This window comes from Patella vulgata, chromosome 2, assembly GCF_932274485.2.
Source record: "Patella vulgata chromosome 2, xgPatVulg1.2, whole genome shotgun sequence".
Lineage (NCBI taxonomy): Eukaryota > Metazoa > Mollusca > Gastropoda > Patellidae > Patella > Patella vulgata.
The window spans coordinates 10,035,239-10,051,899 of NC_065880.2; the positions used below are offsets into that span (position 1 = coordinate 10,035,239).

The 16,661-nt window shown below is 37.2% G+C and overlaps 1 long non-coding RNA gene across 1 annotated transcript; it reads left to right on the forward strand.

The window, feature by feature from the left end:
* Nucleotides 1–9,972: 9,972 nt before the first annotated feature.
* LOC126812255 (uncharacterized) lies at nucleotides 9,973–16,150 on the forward strand. The gene is made up of 4 exons (XR_008786188.1): nucleotides 9,973–10,030; nucleotides 12,740–12,828; nucleotides 13,497–14,041; nucleotides 15,828–16,150. It is a non-coding gene; the product is annotated as an uncharacterized LOC126812255 (long non-coding RNA).
* The last annotated feature ends 511 nt before the right edge of the window (nucleotides 16,151–16,661 follow it).

Below are 16,661 nucleotides of genomic sequence, written 5' to 3' on the forward strand. Positions count from 1 at the left end.
GCTAAATGATAAGGCCAGCTCAAATTTTCGTCATAGGTCACAAGATGTAAACAGGTCTAGCGCTAATCCCTAACCCTAACCCTAACCCTAGCCCCAATGCTTACCCTAACCCTAACCTACAATCCCACCAACAATTGCATGCCCTAACTTTATCTATATCTCAGCGTTTTTGACAAAAATTTAGCTGGCCTTAACAAATAGATTTAGCTAGCCCCACTGATTAAGTCTCGGGTGCGAACTTATCCAATTGAGTGTGTATGACACGGTTGTTATTGCTGTTGCCATGGAGACAGTCTTTCTTTAAAAACTGATTTGAAAATAAATATTCATAAGCAAGCAAGTCTGTGCTTAACACAGCGTGACTGTTATATTTTCTGCGGGGCATGTTTGACAGCCTCGTTTGATTGTAAAAAACTTCAGGTGTAAATAACCGAGTAAAATAATAAATCAGAGAGAAGGATGGAGAAATGAGGTTTAGCGTCGACTCGACACAAACTAGGTCATTTCGGGACTAAGATATGGATCAATTTTATTTGAATACTTCACTTGCGTGTAGAGGTCTTTGACAGTGGGAGGAAACCGGAGGACCCGCAGAAAACCCATGGCACCCTACTCCTTGTCACGTACAACCGGGGAAGAGAGAGAGAGAGAGAGAGAGAGAGAGAGATTATTTATATTTACACTAGTGTTGTTGTCTAGTTCTTCTTCCAGATATAGATGTGGTAAAGGCAGCTGTCTAGTCGTTCGCATGGGTCAAAAATCCGAGGTCCCGTGTACACATTTGCGTGCACGTAAAGGGTCCCTTGGCAATTGGAAATCGATATAAGAGTAGGCCGTAGCGCGCTGTCCGGGCAAAATTTCCGTCAAAGCACACTGTATGGAGTATGCCCGTCTCCGAGTATAGGAGCAGAACAGTAGGACATTAAACCCACTCGCCACAATATACGAAATAGAGCCCTACTTTCAAAATATAGGATAGCGGTTATTCACCTCGTGTTATATCTCCGTCTTATTTATTTATGTGTAGAAATGAAATGAAATGCGGTTTAACGTCCTACTGTTCTGCTCCTAACCTGGGCTAATGAAGACGGGCATACGCCATACAACGTGCTATGAGGGAAATTTTGCCCGGGTAGTGGCGCTACGGCCTACTCTTATATCGAATTCCAGCTTACAAGGGATCTTTTACGTGCACGCCAATGTGTACACGGGACCTCGGTTTTTCGTCCCATGCGAAATGAAATGAAATGAAATGGGGTTTAACGTCCTACTGTTCTGATCCTAACCTGGGCTAATGAAGACGGGCATACGCCATACAGTGTGCTATGAGGGAAATTTTGCCCGGACAGGGGCACTACGGCCTACTCTTATATCGAATTCCAACTGCCAAGGGATCTTTTACGTGCACGCCATTGTGTACATAGGACCTCGGTTTTTCGTCCCATCCGAACGACTAGACAGCTTTCCTTGTCAGCCCCTCCGTCCTGCATCACTGACAAGGGAGAACCAAGCCGGAAAATCTGGATGAACTTTCTCGGCCAATGCAGGGATCGAACACCCAACCTCCAGGCTAGCGAACTAGCGTCTTACCCACTTAGCCACGTGATCCCCTCGTCCCATGCGAATGACTAGACTGCTGTCCTTGTCGGGCCCTCAATCGTGCATCACTGACAAGGGGAAATCATGCCGGAAAATCTGGATGAACTCTCTCGGCCAATGCAGGGATCGAACACCTGACCTCCAGGCTAGCGAGCCAGCGTCTTACCCACTTAGCCACGTGATCCCCTTATTTATGTTCAAGGCCCGAGAGTATTATTGCTGTAATCGTGATATATGGGTTGTGGATCTGTCATATCGTTTGGTTTTAGGAGTGGATAGGAAATAAATTTAATTCAGATAACATGTCGGTGGATGCCTACACCATGATTTGTGTGGATGTGAGAGAGAGAGAAATGGGTTTTAACGTCCACTCGACACAAACTAGGTAAATTCGGGACTAAAATATGGTTTCAATTTTTTTTTCAATAATTCGCTTGCGTGTAGGGGTCTTTAGCAGTGGGAGGAAACCGGAGGACCCTGAGAAAACCCATGAGGTTGGACAAACCAGTTGACTCAATTTTTGTCAATGTCGTTGACATGTAAATAAGGTTAGGACACGTAATTCCATTGGGGTTAGGTCCAGGGTTAGGGTCAGGGTTGAGATTAGCGCTATCTTGTTTACATCTCGTGACCTATGGCGAAACATTGAGCTGACCTTATCATTTAGCCCTAACCTCCATCCCCTCCCTTTGTGTGGATGTACTTTTAGTTTAGCACTCTAACAGTCTATAGTGTATATAATACACAAGTGATGTAGCGTGCAAGGTTATGTTTAGTTTGTAACTCTAGATGAAGCTAACAGTCAATACCGTTGCACCAATACTAGAAAAATAACATTTGTGTACTTACTGAAGAGTGAAAAACATTTTTTATCTTTCGCACGAAAAACGAAGCTGTGTAAAGGCAGTCGGGTCTAGGGAAGTGGGTAAGGGAGGGGAAAGCCGCGCTTTTCGTCAAGTAGCCCCACTATCAAGTGGATAAAATCATTAAGTTCCAATGAAATGAAATGATGTTTAACCTCCCAAGTTTCTGCACCGACTGTAATAATAATGACTTAATTTTCTGAGGGAGCATAATTTAGTACACGATTTCTATTATGTTCAACATGTCCATCCCACTCTATAAAACTAGCAACTACACAGTTTTAATATTTACGAAGTGCATACACAGGGCCTTATTTAGTGGGGGTGCAGAGAGTACATTGCACCCCAAGAAAAATAAGGCGCCCCGAGAAATTGCGCCCCACCCCATCCAAAAAAAAAAAAAAAAATTATTTGACAATCTTTCAATTATAAAATAATACACTTTATTATAATCACACAGTGATGCTCTTTAGGCACTGATCAGTCGATCGGTTTTAAGGCCCACACGCCAATGGGTTCGTTTGCCCTGATTGAAACTTGGAGGCTATGGCGCCCCACCACTCTGCTGCACCCCCACTTTCAAAATCCTACATACGGCTCGGGGCCCTTATTCACGAAAACTTAAACAAAGATACAATCGAAATTTTAAGAAATACTGCAATTCGATTGGCTGACCAGTAAAATCAATTTGCATATATCCAATGAAGTTGCAGTATTTTTTAAAATTTCGGTTGTAACTTAGTTTAAGTTTTCGTGAATAAGGGCCCTGTGCATACATAAATCATATTATATAAGCTAATTAAGGAGAAATATCAAACAAACAAAACAGAATAAAATGGCAAATGGACATACATTCAGAGGACAACAGTAATTAACAAGGGTTTAAACATTAGACATGTTTTACTAATTCCATTTTGAAGATAAAACATGAAGGCTAATGAAGACGGGCTGACGCCATGCGGTGTGTGATGTTTATTATAGTATATTATATTGGAGAAATGTTCTTGGGGCGGAGTAGGTCGGACATATGAAAAAATAATGGTAAATATCTTCGTTTGTAGTTTGTAGAATTACACCTAAGGTCACACCTTTGTTTTCGCTAATAAAATGGTAGAATAAGTGATTATTTAAGTTACTAGCTTTATTTCTTAATTGGCAATGGATAATATTCTCTTTCCTATTTCCAGTATTGTAATACAATGGTGGTCTAATTAAAGGATATACACATGAAAGGCCCGATGCTATATACATATTATATGCCTTCAATAATAAGTAGTCTTTTTAATTCTAAAGAAAATATAATTGTGTGAAAGCGGGATTTTGTAGATATTTTAAAGGGACAATAACACTCTTGCTGGCTTGACAGCTCCAGAAAATAAAAAATAGCCTTATTCTAAGTACTAGATGTGTACATGTCATGATGTAAGTGTCCTACCTGTTGTGTAAATTATCCATTAAATCCTGTTTTACTTGTCCAGAGGGTTCGAAAATATTTTTAAATCCAAGTCACATTTGAAAAGCTTTACGTCAGGCTTTACAGATCATTAAGTTGAATTTTTCCAATTTTTTAAATTAGGTGTGTTAAGATGAAATTTGTATCATCAATTAATTGGAATATTGTAAAATAGTACAATTTGTTGACTAGAATAAAGATTGGGACATATTATTCAGTTACAACAAGAGTGGTATTGAGCCTTTAATAAATACTCGATTTGTGTTCAAATAATAATTGACCAATATCTAAAATTGATATATGACTAGACCATCAGATCTTTGAATTGCCATAGTTAATGTAACGAACGATATGACGTAATTATAATTACATCAATTAAAGATGATCAATGAAAGAAATAGGTTAAGTATATATGTATACAAAAAGTATTAATATAATCCTTGAGTGGCATTTGGTGATTGAGCATATTGAAAAACACAACACAATTTATATGGAAAACAATCACTGGTTTATACACGTATAGCACGACGTTTCGACAAGTATTTTCTTATCGTTATCAAGTACAAATGATGCAATCTGTTTTACAGACCTAATGCGACATCCGTCTTTTATCTCTGTCCAAGATGACTGACCTTTAAAAGGTCAGACCGCTGTAGTTCTAAGGGTGACGTCACATCACAATGTTTACCAACAAAGCAAGATATGGCATCGATAACGCCAAAAAAGATTACTTCTGTGGCTTGTAAACAAACACGAGCAGGTCAATCAGATTAGACGGTAAAAAATGTAGTCTGAAAGAATTCAGAGTAAACAAACAGAAAAAACGTCAAATTGATGGTCACACGTGCGTTGTTTACATCGAACGTAGTAATATGAACTGGTACGGGCAGAATTATATCGTTTTACCCATTTTACGCCTCCGCGTACTATTTTCTGTACCTATTTACGCTAATTATGGAATATTTTTTATCAAGATATACTTCAAACACCTTTATTTATTTTTCTAATACTAAAAAAAAATGTTTCAGAATTTAATTTGTCGAAAGAAAAAAGTTAATATTTTGTAGTCATTAAGTCGCATCGATGTCATCCTTATCAGTGATTGTAGAGGCCAAGCGAATATTCACTGCGGATCAGTGTGCAAATGATGATGTACTTGATAACGATAAGAGAATACTTGTCGAAACTTTGTAATATAAGTGTATAAAACGATGGTTGTATTCCATATAAATTGTGTTGTGTTTTTTTAAAAGTATTAATGTCAGTTCAGATTGGTTGTTTATTGTCCACTGTATAATTGTAATTGACTACGTTGGCTCGCTAGCCTGGAGGTTTCCACACTGATCCGCAGTAAATATTCGCTTGGCCTCTACAATGCGGATGTCGCATTAGGGATTGGGAGGTTTCCTGTTCGATCTCTGTATTGACAAAGAAAGTTCATCGGAAATTTCCGTCAAGTCCCTTGTCAGTGGTGGTGCAGGACAGATGGGACGTGAAATCGCGGTCCCGTGCACACATTGGCGTGCACTTAAAAGAAAGGAACACTTTGAATTCGATATAAGGACACTGTTTGGCGTATGTCCGTCTTCATTAACCTAGTTAGAACAGTAGGATGTTAAATCCGATTTCATTTAAAAAAGATATAATTTGGAGAGAAGCACACTACGATAATATTGTGCTGCGACATTTAATGAAAGATTTCACTATTGTGTTCTTCCTATTGTTTGTTACTATTTCATTGTCCTTGACATCACGACGACTTTGATCAAATACATAGAAGTAAGCTCAAAGTTTCTAACGAATTTCTTTCTTTGATGTTTTATACCCCCATTTAATTTTATTTTGAAAAAGCGAATCTGACTTTTGTACTTATTCAGTAAAGCATTCAATAAATTTTTCCATTTCTCAACTTAAATTTAAATCGTTTTATATAATTATGTTACTTTTGAAACAGTGTATAGTCCTTCGGTTAGCATTAAAAAACAGGATCCAATGATGTCTTGTTTTTGTGTATTTCTCCATTTCTATATCAAATGTTTGTATTTTGTTGTATTTTTTTCAATTTTTTTTAATACGACGTATGCTGCTCTAAATGGACGTATTGATACAATAAAATCTTATCTTAGAAAGAGAACTAGAGGGAGAGTGAAAGAGAGAGCGAGAGAGAGAGAGAGAGAGAGAGAGAGAGAGAGAGAAATGGGGTTTGAACGTCCACTCGACACAACTAGGTCATTTCGGGAATAACATATGGTTCAATTTTATTTCAATAATTTGCTTGCACGTAGGAGTCTTTAGCAGTGGGAGGAAACCGGAGGACCTGTAGAAAACCCACGATTTTGGACAGACAATTCTACTCCTTGTCACTTACAACCGGGGAATCGAAACCACGCCAGATGACTCAATGAAAAACCCTATGATACAGCGCGCACGCGCTTTTTTTTCTTGTAGATATATTTATTCACACAATATACAAAATACATAATTCTTTTTTCATTCTATAAGAATAATTTCACAGGATATTTACAGTTTAAAAGTTGAATATATAACTATACGCCCCCCCCCCCCCAACACACACACACACACACACACACACTATCACACATTCGTCTACACTCATCTTAATAAAAGCATATTTTTCAGTTGATATAATACAAATATATCAATTTGTAGTTTCATTAAAAGTTACCTGTGATAAGTAATAAGAACCATTAGGCCATTTTACCACCCCGAGAATTATTGGTACACAGATATAACTACAAAAACATAAATTAGTATTTTTATCCAGCATTCTGTATAGTTTATCGTGATGGTATTTAATTATATTACCTTATCTGTGGTGAAGGCGGCCACCAAATATATAAAATATATTCCAATATCTCAACGAACAACTTTACTTTTACAACAGAAAATCAACACCAATGGAAGACTCACTCGTTCGTTTTAAGAACTGCGCGTGTTTTTTTTCTTTGTTCCGACTGAACGCTAGTCTGTTTTTGTGCGTCAGGAGTATTGCGGGAGGAATGACCTAAAATTATATTTTACTCTAATGTTTACGGTCGTACTACTGGTCTATATAGTTCTATGAACCCTGTTAGTGCTGTGACCTTCACCCTGTTGGCACTGCCTGTTGATATTCTAAGACTAGGAGGTGATGGCGTTAACCTATTTATATACATTAACCGACAAAAACAAAAATATCAGCTGGGGTCAGCACTAACACAAGTTCGATGTATTATACCGGCAATTGAAAGATGTGAAATCTTTAATCCATCATATCTTTGTAAATACGGAACGGAATTGGACAAACTTTGGAATGATATTCTTTATAGAGATTCAGCTCTTACAATATTCAAATAAATCGCCTGTGCCAATTGTCATATCAATCCATAACATCTTTGTAAATACGGTACTGAACGGAATTGAGAACGGACTTAGACACCATAGTGGGTCTGTAATAGTACCATCTCCATAGAAAGTTAATCAATAAAGCACACGAGCTTGCCACGGTATTCAAGAACATTTCCTACTCGCCGTTCCAATTTCAGAAGAGGGCTGGAAGGACAAGTGGTTATATATAGCGTGTGCGCGTTGTATCATTAGGTTAGTCATTGAGTCAACTGGCGTGGTTTTGATTCCCCGGTTGTATGTGACAATAGCAAGGAGTAAGGTCGTCTGTCTTTGATGTGATATCCCCGGGGTGGAAGCGGACGTAAATCCCTAGAAGATCAAGAAGAAAAAGTCACACCCCAAAGAATAAATACAATATGGACGTAGGATTCTTACGCCAAGAAAATATATTGTACACCAATTATAAAACTAACTGAAAGACAAATGCGTGATGAATATGTCTCTAGAAAAGTATATTTAAAAACATAAATAGAAACGCCATGGACTAGCAATTATTTGCCCATTGACTTCAATGTTAAATGGCTGTAACATCACAGGGCGACCTTCGGTTATAATTTTTTCACGGCTAGTGGTCGGAACTAGAAACCGAACGCGAATAGTCCGGACCATCGTCTGTTCAAAGATTTCTGTCCCCAGGGACATGGTGATGTCATTTTACTCTGCTTTAGACCTCGAGCATAACCATGAAAAAAACCTGAAAAAAACCTCCTTAACCCTAAGGAAGGTCTATACATCTCTCCATGGAGGATAATGAATCGCTGTGTTTTATAGTTTAATAAACAAATAATACTTTCACGAAGTTAAATTTGCGCAAGTTAAATTAATTTTAGAGACGACAAAGTAACTTGACTTTACTTTTTGCATAGCGCAAATATTGAAATAATGCGTAATTTTTAGACTTACATAGATTCAGACATAACATACGAGACAAAAATATCTGGTCATAGAAGTAGCAACCATTTAAAATTCATTCAAGCTTTCTTAAAATTAACAAAAATAGATTATTTCTACATATTCTACACTTTCGTTTGATCGACACCGCCATCTTGGAACTACTCCGACCATGCCACAATAGCATGATTCAGTATTTTCGGACTATGGTCCGGACTAAATGAAATTCGGATTCAGTTAGTTCGACCATAGTCAAGAAATCCCAATAACCGAAGGTCGCCCAGGCTGTAGCATATGCTCATTATAGTAACGGTCGCCCAAGACCTCCTAGTTTACAACGTACGGAGTGTGACTGTCTGGGACCGTTGTTAATAGTTGACGAAAGGTTCCATCTCCCATGCGCAACCGGAAGTTTTTTTTTTACGTGGTTGGCCACCGATCACTAATGATTTTCCATTGACTTTAATGCTAATTCTCGTCTCTTAGACCGGCTCTAACCGTTTCCCAAATTTTCGTTGGGTAGAACCCTTTCTGCCACAGACGGAGCAACATGTGACAAACTCTTGCCCAAAAGCACGTATGAGGTTCTTCATGTAAAACTTGAGATACACAACTCTTGTGCCCTTCCGCCTCAAAATCATGAATATTCACCAAAACCTGACAGAAAATGTATTTTCAAACCCTTTTCTTCGATTTTACACCAAAATGTCAACTAAAATCGCCATGCAAAAAGGGTCAAAATGGAAAGGGAGAGAAAGACTAAAAATAACTTTGGCCCTTGTTTCATAGGTGACGGTGTAGGAATATTTGGCGAGCTGTGTCCAACTATCTTGATCATGGAAGCCGATCAGATTTTGAGCCAAATAAAAAAATAAAAAAAATGACCAAATGGTTATCAAACGTGTCGAGGCTTCGATTATTGATAAATGAATTTAATTGGTAAATCCTATCATTTGATGTTAAAATAAGCCTCAGATATTGTCTATTTGTTGGATGTTTTTCTGACGATGGATCGCCCTATATCTGTACAGTAATTCTAGAGTGGGAGTAGATGGCAACGTGAATTTAGCATGTTATTCGGAATTCGGAATTCGTCAATAAAACGAATCCGTACCTTGGATCGGTCCGAATACTCTCAAAAGTACGGCGCGGCATCGCCTGATTACACCGAATGTTCGGGTGTCAACCGCAACACGTACGGGCCAACAATGGATTGAATGGGGGGGCCTTAGGGGCCCCATCATTCGTGTGTGTGTGTGTGTGTGTGTGCGCGTGTGCCTGTCTGTGTGAGGGGGGGGGGGCGCTTATGTAGAGGGCTCTTGGGTCTAGCTCCCGCCATGCTCAATTGTTAATTCTGGGCTCTTGGGAAAAAGATCTTATTGTTTATGAGACAGGAATGTATCATCCATAACAATAATTTTATTAGCTATGTTATTTGATATTTGATGATGATCAATGGGAGGTAACTCTTTTATGTGACCACAGATCACCAATGATTTCCCAATTGACTTTAATGTTCTCGTCTAACTTTACCCCCAACCTCTTTTCTTTTGTACCCTTCCGCCCCAAAATCCGGAATATTCACCAAAACCTGACAGAAAATGTATTTTCAAACCCCTTTCTACGATTCTACACCACAAAAGTCAACAAAGATCGCCATGCAAAACGGAGTAAAAGGAGAAAGGGAGAGAAAGACGAAAAAGGTGACGGCGTAGGAATATTTTGGGGGCCGTGCCCGTATCATTACGTCAGTGAGCAGTTCATTTTATTCAGAGAAGCATTTAACGTTGGTTTTTCTAATTATAACAGATTTAAGGTAAGTGTCTTTCCGTCACAGATATTGTATACAGGTGTAAATAATATACATAATGATATAAACAATAGTTTATTACTTAATAAATCAGGGACACCTTAAATCACCGTACCTTAAAGATACAGACAATAGTTTATTAATTAAGGTGTGAGAGGCTATAGTTCGTTCTTGGCAGGGACTAGCACCAAAGTTGAATTTGACCCACAACTAGCAACCTTCCTACCAACAAAATAAAAAATAAAACTGACTGGCACAGCCATAATAAAAAAAAGCAGAAATAAATGAAAAACACCAAAAATTGGGATAAAATGTCCCTTTTATCAATATCCCAGATGAAGAATATGTATGGACATCTTTACAAATTTAATATATTCTATTTAATCATTAGCAAGGGTGATTCAGACTTGAGTGGGAGAAAAGAAATTTGGTTTAACGTCCACTGAACACAAACTAGGTCATTTTGGGACGAACATATGGTGATGCATATGTTTGGTCATCTTTACAGCAGCAGCATCTCCAGTACGTTCTCGTGGCTAGAAATGTTCCGTGGAGAACCGGACAACGGATCACAAACTGTTACGTCACCCGTGGCTTAAATAAATTGAAGTGTTTTTGAGGGATATACATATTGTATCCACGTGAAAATAATAGACAGAAATCTTAAGAATATTCCCGTTACATTGTCTATTATTTAACTATTATAGTGAGAACTGTCAGCTTTTTAGACTGAAATTTTAAGAATATTCCCGTAACATTGTCTATTATTTAACTATCATATTGAGAACTGGCAGGTCTTTATCTAATCTTCCATAATGTATCTTTATAATTAACTTGTACAATCATTGGTATATTAACTATGTTATCAAACATTATCTGATCACAACATGGCTACAACCAACATAATCTATAATATCTAATTATCTGGATAATATATGGTGTCCATAAGGTAGACATTGAAGGTTATTATGTGATTTGGCCTAGATATAATTTCATATCATTTTAGATACGAGGGGAAGTCAACAAGTTCATAGAAATGAGTATTGATACACCCCTCATTGATGTCATTATTGAGATAGGCCACCTAACGACAGTTTACAGACATAAACAACCCTTCCCGATCATTTACTTGAGGTTTACAGTCTGTTGAACACAGGTACCCTCCTGTAATCATGGAAAGTTCTAAAAAAGAGCATCGTGCGGTTATCAAGTTTCTCACGAAAGGAGGGCTGAATGCGACCGAAATACATAAAAGTATGACCACTGTGTATGGGAAGAAAGCCCCTCAATATCCTACTGTTGCAAAATGGTCAGCTGAGCTTAAGCGGAGTCGCAGCTCCTTGGACCATGATCCACCCCCAGGAAGGCCTGTTGAAGCCATGACAAATGATATGGTTGCACGGGTCCAGGGCTTAATCATGTCCGATCGTAGAATAAAGGAAGACGAGATATCTTCAGAGTGTGGCATTTCTCATGGAAGTGTTTGCAATATAATTCATGAACACTTGCATATGCCCAAGGTGTTTGCAAGATGGGTGCCACGAAATTTAAATACACAAGATCGACACCAGATAGTTGAATTCAGTCGTGAGCTCTTGGACATCTACAATGCTGATCCCGATAACTTTCATGCCCGTCTAGTTACAGGGGATGAAGCGTGGATTCATCACTGGGATCCCGACACCGAGCAAGATTCCAAGCAATGGAAGCATAAGCACTCTCCTGCACCGAAGAAGTTCAGAACTAAGCCTTCTGCTGGCAAGATCATGGCGACCATTTTCTGGGATTCAAAGGGCGTGATACTTATAGACTATAAACCACCTAAAACTACAATAACAGCAGCCTACTATGCTGAGTTGTTTGAGCAATTGAGAGCGGCGATCAAGAAGAAGAGGCGCGGCATGTTGACTGCTGGAGTTATGCTTCTTCATGACAACGCTCCAGTGCACAAAAGTCGTATTGCACATGCCGACTTCAACAATGTGGCGTTTAACAACTTAACCATCCCCCTGCAGTCCAGATCTGACCCCAAGCGACTTCTATCTGTTTCGCAATTTGAAATCACGCTTGCGTGGTACAAGATTTGGCGACGATGATGAACTCAAGGCAGCTACTGAGGGGCCAGTCAGAAGACTTCTATCGCAAGGGCATAGACAGTCTCAAAGACAAATGGGCAAAGTGCATCGAGGTCCAGGGAGATTATATTGAAAAATAAAATCAATATCACAACCTTTGGCTTCTGTTTTATATCCACTTCTATGAACTTATTGACTTCCGCCCGTCTTCATTAGCCCAGTATAGGAGCAGAACAGTAGGACGATAAACCCCATTTCATTTCATTTCATTTTATCTTTATAGTCTTGTTTTATCGTAGTTGTGTAAACATTCTTATCTACTATCCTGGTTCTTTCATATTATAAACAGAAACAGCTATACAATATAATCAATCATGGTTGTTGCATATAATAAATAGAAACAGCTATACATTATAATCAATCATGATTGTTGCATATTATAAACAGAAACAGCTATGCATTATAATCAATCATGGTTGTTGCATATTATAAACAGAAACAGCTATGCATTATAATCAATCATGGTTGTTGCATATAATAAATAGAAACAGCTATACAACATGTCCTGGTTGTCTCATACAACTATACAATATATTTTCTGGTTGTTGCATATTATAAATATGTGACTTGGTTTTTCCAGTTAAAAATAGACCCTGTGTTGTTAGTCAAAAAGATGGATATTGTGATATTGTCAGCAGGAAAATGGAAAGTTTAACTATTGTTTGACAGGTAACGTAAATATTATTAAATAAAACTGTATATATTTAAATTATTATAAACATTATAGATTTATCCAAGCCGTAAACAGAGTGACAATGGGATTCTATCTGTCTATAGTGAGTAAAATACTGACCACCATCTACTGTCACTTAACACATGGAATGCCCAATTAACCTACACTTAGATATTTTTGGATATTTACAATCTAACCATTTATAACTTAAATTTCATTTTTAAATTTATTTCTAAATGATTTTTACAAAGAATTCTGCAGATATTAAAAATGCATTATGCAAGGGCTAAATTTGACTATTTCATGTCTGTTCTTCTGGCTTCAAATGCGATATAAATAATTATTTAGACATTTTACACCTGCCAAGCCAATAATCAACTCTCTAGGTCAAATTGTTAATTCCTTGTAATTATTGTTTTATCTGCTAAATGGTTTCTAATTGTTATCTATATATTACACCACAACTTTGTCTCAAATCCCCAAGCTGGATTAAGCCTTTAATGTGGCTTCTCCGGCAAGTTTATTAGGAAACACTTGTCTTATTCGGTAAAGAGTTCTCAGATATTTATGGAATCTAAGATTGTTAAAAAAAGGAAAGCTGGTAATGAGGAGAAACATAATTACACAATACTATTATACATAACATAATTTTATTATTTTACAGTGGTTTATATATTTCATAACAGTCTAGAAAAGTACAACAGTTAAAGTGGATGAATCCTGATGATATGGGAGGTTAAACAAGATGAATCCTGATGATATGGGAGGTTCAACAAGATGAATCCTGATGATATGGGAGGTTAAACAAGATGAATCCTGATGATATGGGAGGTTCAACAAGATGAATCCTGATGATATGGGAGGTTAAACAAGGTGAATCCTGAAGATATGGGAGGTTAAACAAGATGAATCCTGATGATATGGGAGGTTAAACAAGATGAATCCTGATGATATGGGAGTTAAACAAGATGAATCCTGATGATATGGGAGATTAAACGAGATGAATCCTGAAGATATAGGGGAGAGGTTGAACGAGATGAATCCTGATGATATGGGAGAGAGGTTAAACGAGACGAATCCAGGTGATATGGGAGAGAGGTTACACGAGATGAATACAGGGGATATGGGAGAGAGGGTACACGAGATGAATCCTGAAGATATGGGAGACAGGTTAAACGAGAATGTTGAATTAATGTTGAATTATATCAGGTTGGTGTCTTAATTTCAAACTAAATCTGATCCATTTGGTTTATGTGGTGACTGGTTGTAGGGGAGACGTTGAGTCAGTGAGTAGTTGATTATGGGATGGGGCATGTAGGCGGGTGTGGTAATAGAGTATGTCAGTGGAATATAATAAACAACTGGGTAATATAAGATTTGGGTAGAAGCTAGTTTGCAAAATCGGAAATATGAATAATTGCAATGAAGAGACTACGGGTCCAGTAAGATAAAGTCTTGAATTATAATAAAGACTTAATAAAACCTTAAAGGATAATAGGACCTTTATAGAAAATACAGCCTTATAAAACCTTAAAGGATTATAAAGCCTTAAAATATAATAAATCGTTTAATGATGATAAAGCCTGAACGGATTATACAGCCCTAAATGATAATAAAAAGCGTTTATTCATAAGAGAGCCTTAAAAGATAAATAAAGTCTCAAAGGATAATAAAGCCTTAAATGATGATTATAAAAACCTTTAGGGATAATAGAGCCTTAAAAGATAACAAAGACCTAAAGGATAATAAAGCTTTGCAAGAAAATAAAACCTTAAATGATTGTAAAGCTTTAAAAGATAATACAGCTTAAATCAGTATAAAACCCGAAAGGATAACAAAGCCTTAAAGGATAATATAGCTTTATTGGATAATAATGCCTTAAACGATAACAAAGCCTTAATTTATAAAAAAAAACACTTAAAGTATATTTAACAACTGAGCTATATTGGTTTATTTAAATTACTAGTAGTGTTGTATATAGTATCAGGTTGGTGTATTTAGATTACTAATAGAGTTGTATAGAGTATCATGCTGGTGTTTTTAGATTACTAGTAGAGATGAATGTATAAAGTATCAGATTGATGTATTTAGATTACTAGGAGTGACCAGTGTATAATGTATCAGATGGGTGACCACTGTATAAAGTGTTAGGTTGATGTATTGAGATTACTAAGAGCGATCAAGGTATATAGTATTAGTTGGTGTATTTAGATTACTAGGAAGGATCAAGGTATACATTGTATTAGTTATTTGTGTTAGGTGTATTGCTTGGTGGTGTGAATGTGTTGATGCGTAAGTTTGTGATTTGTGTGATGTATATTGTTTGATGCTTTAGATAAATGTATAAAGTGTAGAGGGACTGGAATGGTGGAGTTGGTAGAGTGGGTGGGGTAGGGGTGGTAAGCCAAGTGCGGCAATAAGACTAAAGATAGCACATTCCCAGCAACGGTTTTCCAAGGATCTTAAATCGGTGCCATTATGGAATGTATACTAATGCCCAAAGGAAAGTATACACACTAAAAATATGATTATGTTTTGTTTAGATTAAAAACATTTGATAAAACATTACTGAGTTTATCTCTTGCGTCCAAACTCAACATTAAAAAGGAAAATAAAAAAGCGAAACAGGTTGACATAATACTAAAATGCCGCATACATTGGAAACGACTTTGGGTGATGCACCACGAAATGCACAGTGTATACTTTCTTTTGGACATTAGTATAGTTCGCAACTTGACTACTATGCCACCACAGTTTATTACGTTGTAGCCATGTCACTACTACGGTTATTGCCACCATAAGCCACATTTGTCCCTCTCTACAGATTTAGCGACATACCATTCAACCTGTATCATTGTCTTGCTAATATCTCTCCAAGTATCACCCCGGTTTAGTCACGTTTGACCACTGGTGTGCTTACTGTAGCGCCACCGGGCCCATATACTTTGACTTAACAGTAGGTCATTAAACCGAAACCTTCTTTAATATATTTCAGATTTGACGAAATTGTTCAAATAGCTGCCCACCAAAGACGTCGTATATCAGATATACAGGCAACATTGTCACCCCAGGAAAGGAATGAAACTATAATTACAGCTGCTATATGTAGTTGTTATAAACTTGTTACACATCTGATAGATCATTGTGTTGATATACCGTTAGAGTATAAAGATGGTGAACATAACAATCTATTACACTTAGTTTTAGATAGTTACCGATCATACCTCGATCAAGATGAAAGGGATGACTTGTTACAGTGTGTAATTAAATTGGTTCAAGCTGGTGTAGATGTAAACCATATGAATGAAGACCAACAAACACCTATAGATATAGCTGCTAGGAAAGGATTTTATAACATTGTTATATATCTCATAGATCAATGTGTTGATAAACAATATACTGATATGAAACAGAATAATTTCTTACACTTAGTGTTAGGTAGTAGAAGGAAATATGATGAAATAGAAAGTGGGTTGTTACAGTGTGTAATGAAATTAGTTAAAGCTGGTGTAGATGTCAACCATCTGAATGTAGACCAACAAACACCTATAGATATAGCTGCTAGGAAAGGATTTTATAACATTGTTATATATCTCATAGATCCTTGTGTTGATAAACAATATACTGATATGAAACAGAATAATTTCTTACACTTAGTTTTATATAGTTACAGATATGGTAAAAATGAAAGTGATGAAAGGAGTGGAAGGAGTGGAAGGAAATATGATGAAATAGAAAGTGGGTTGTTACAGTGTGTAATGAAATTAGTTAAAGCTGGTGTAGATGTCAACCATCTGAATGTAGACCAACAAACACCTATAGATATAGC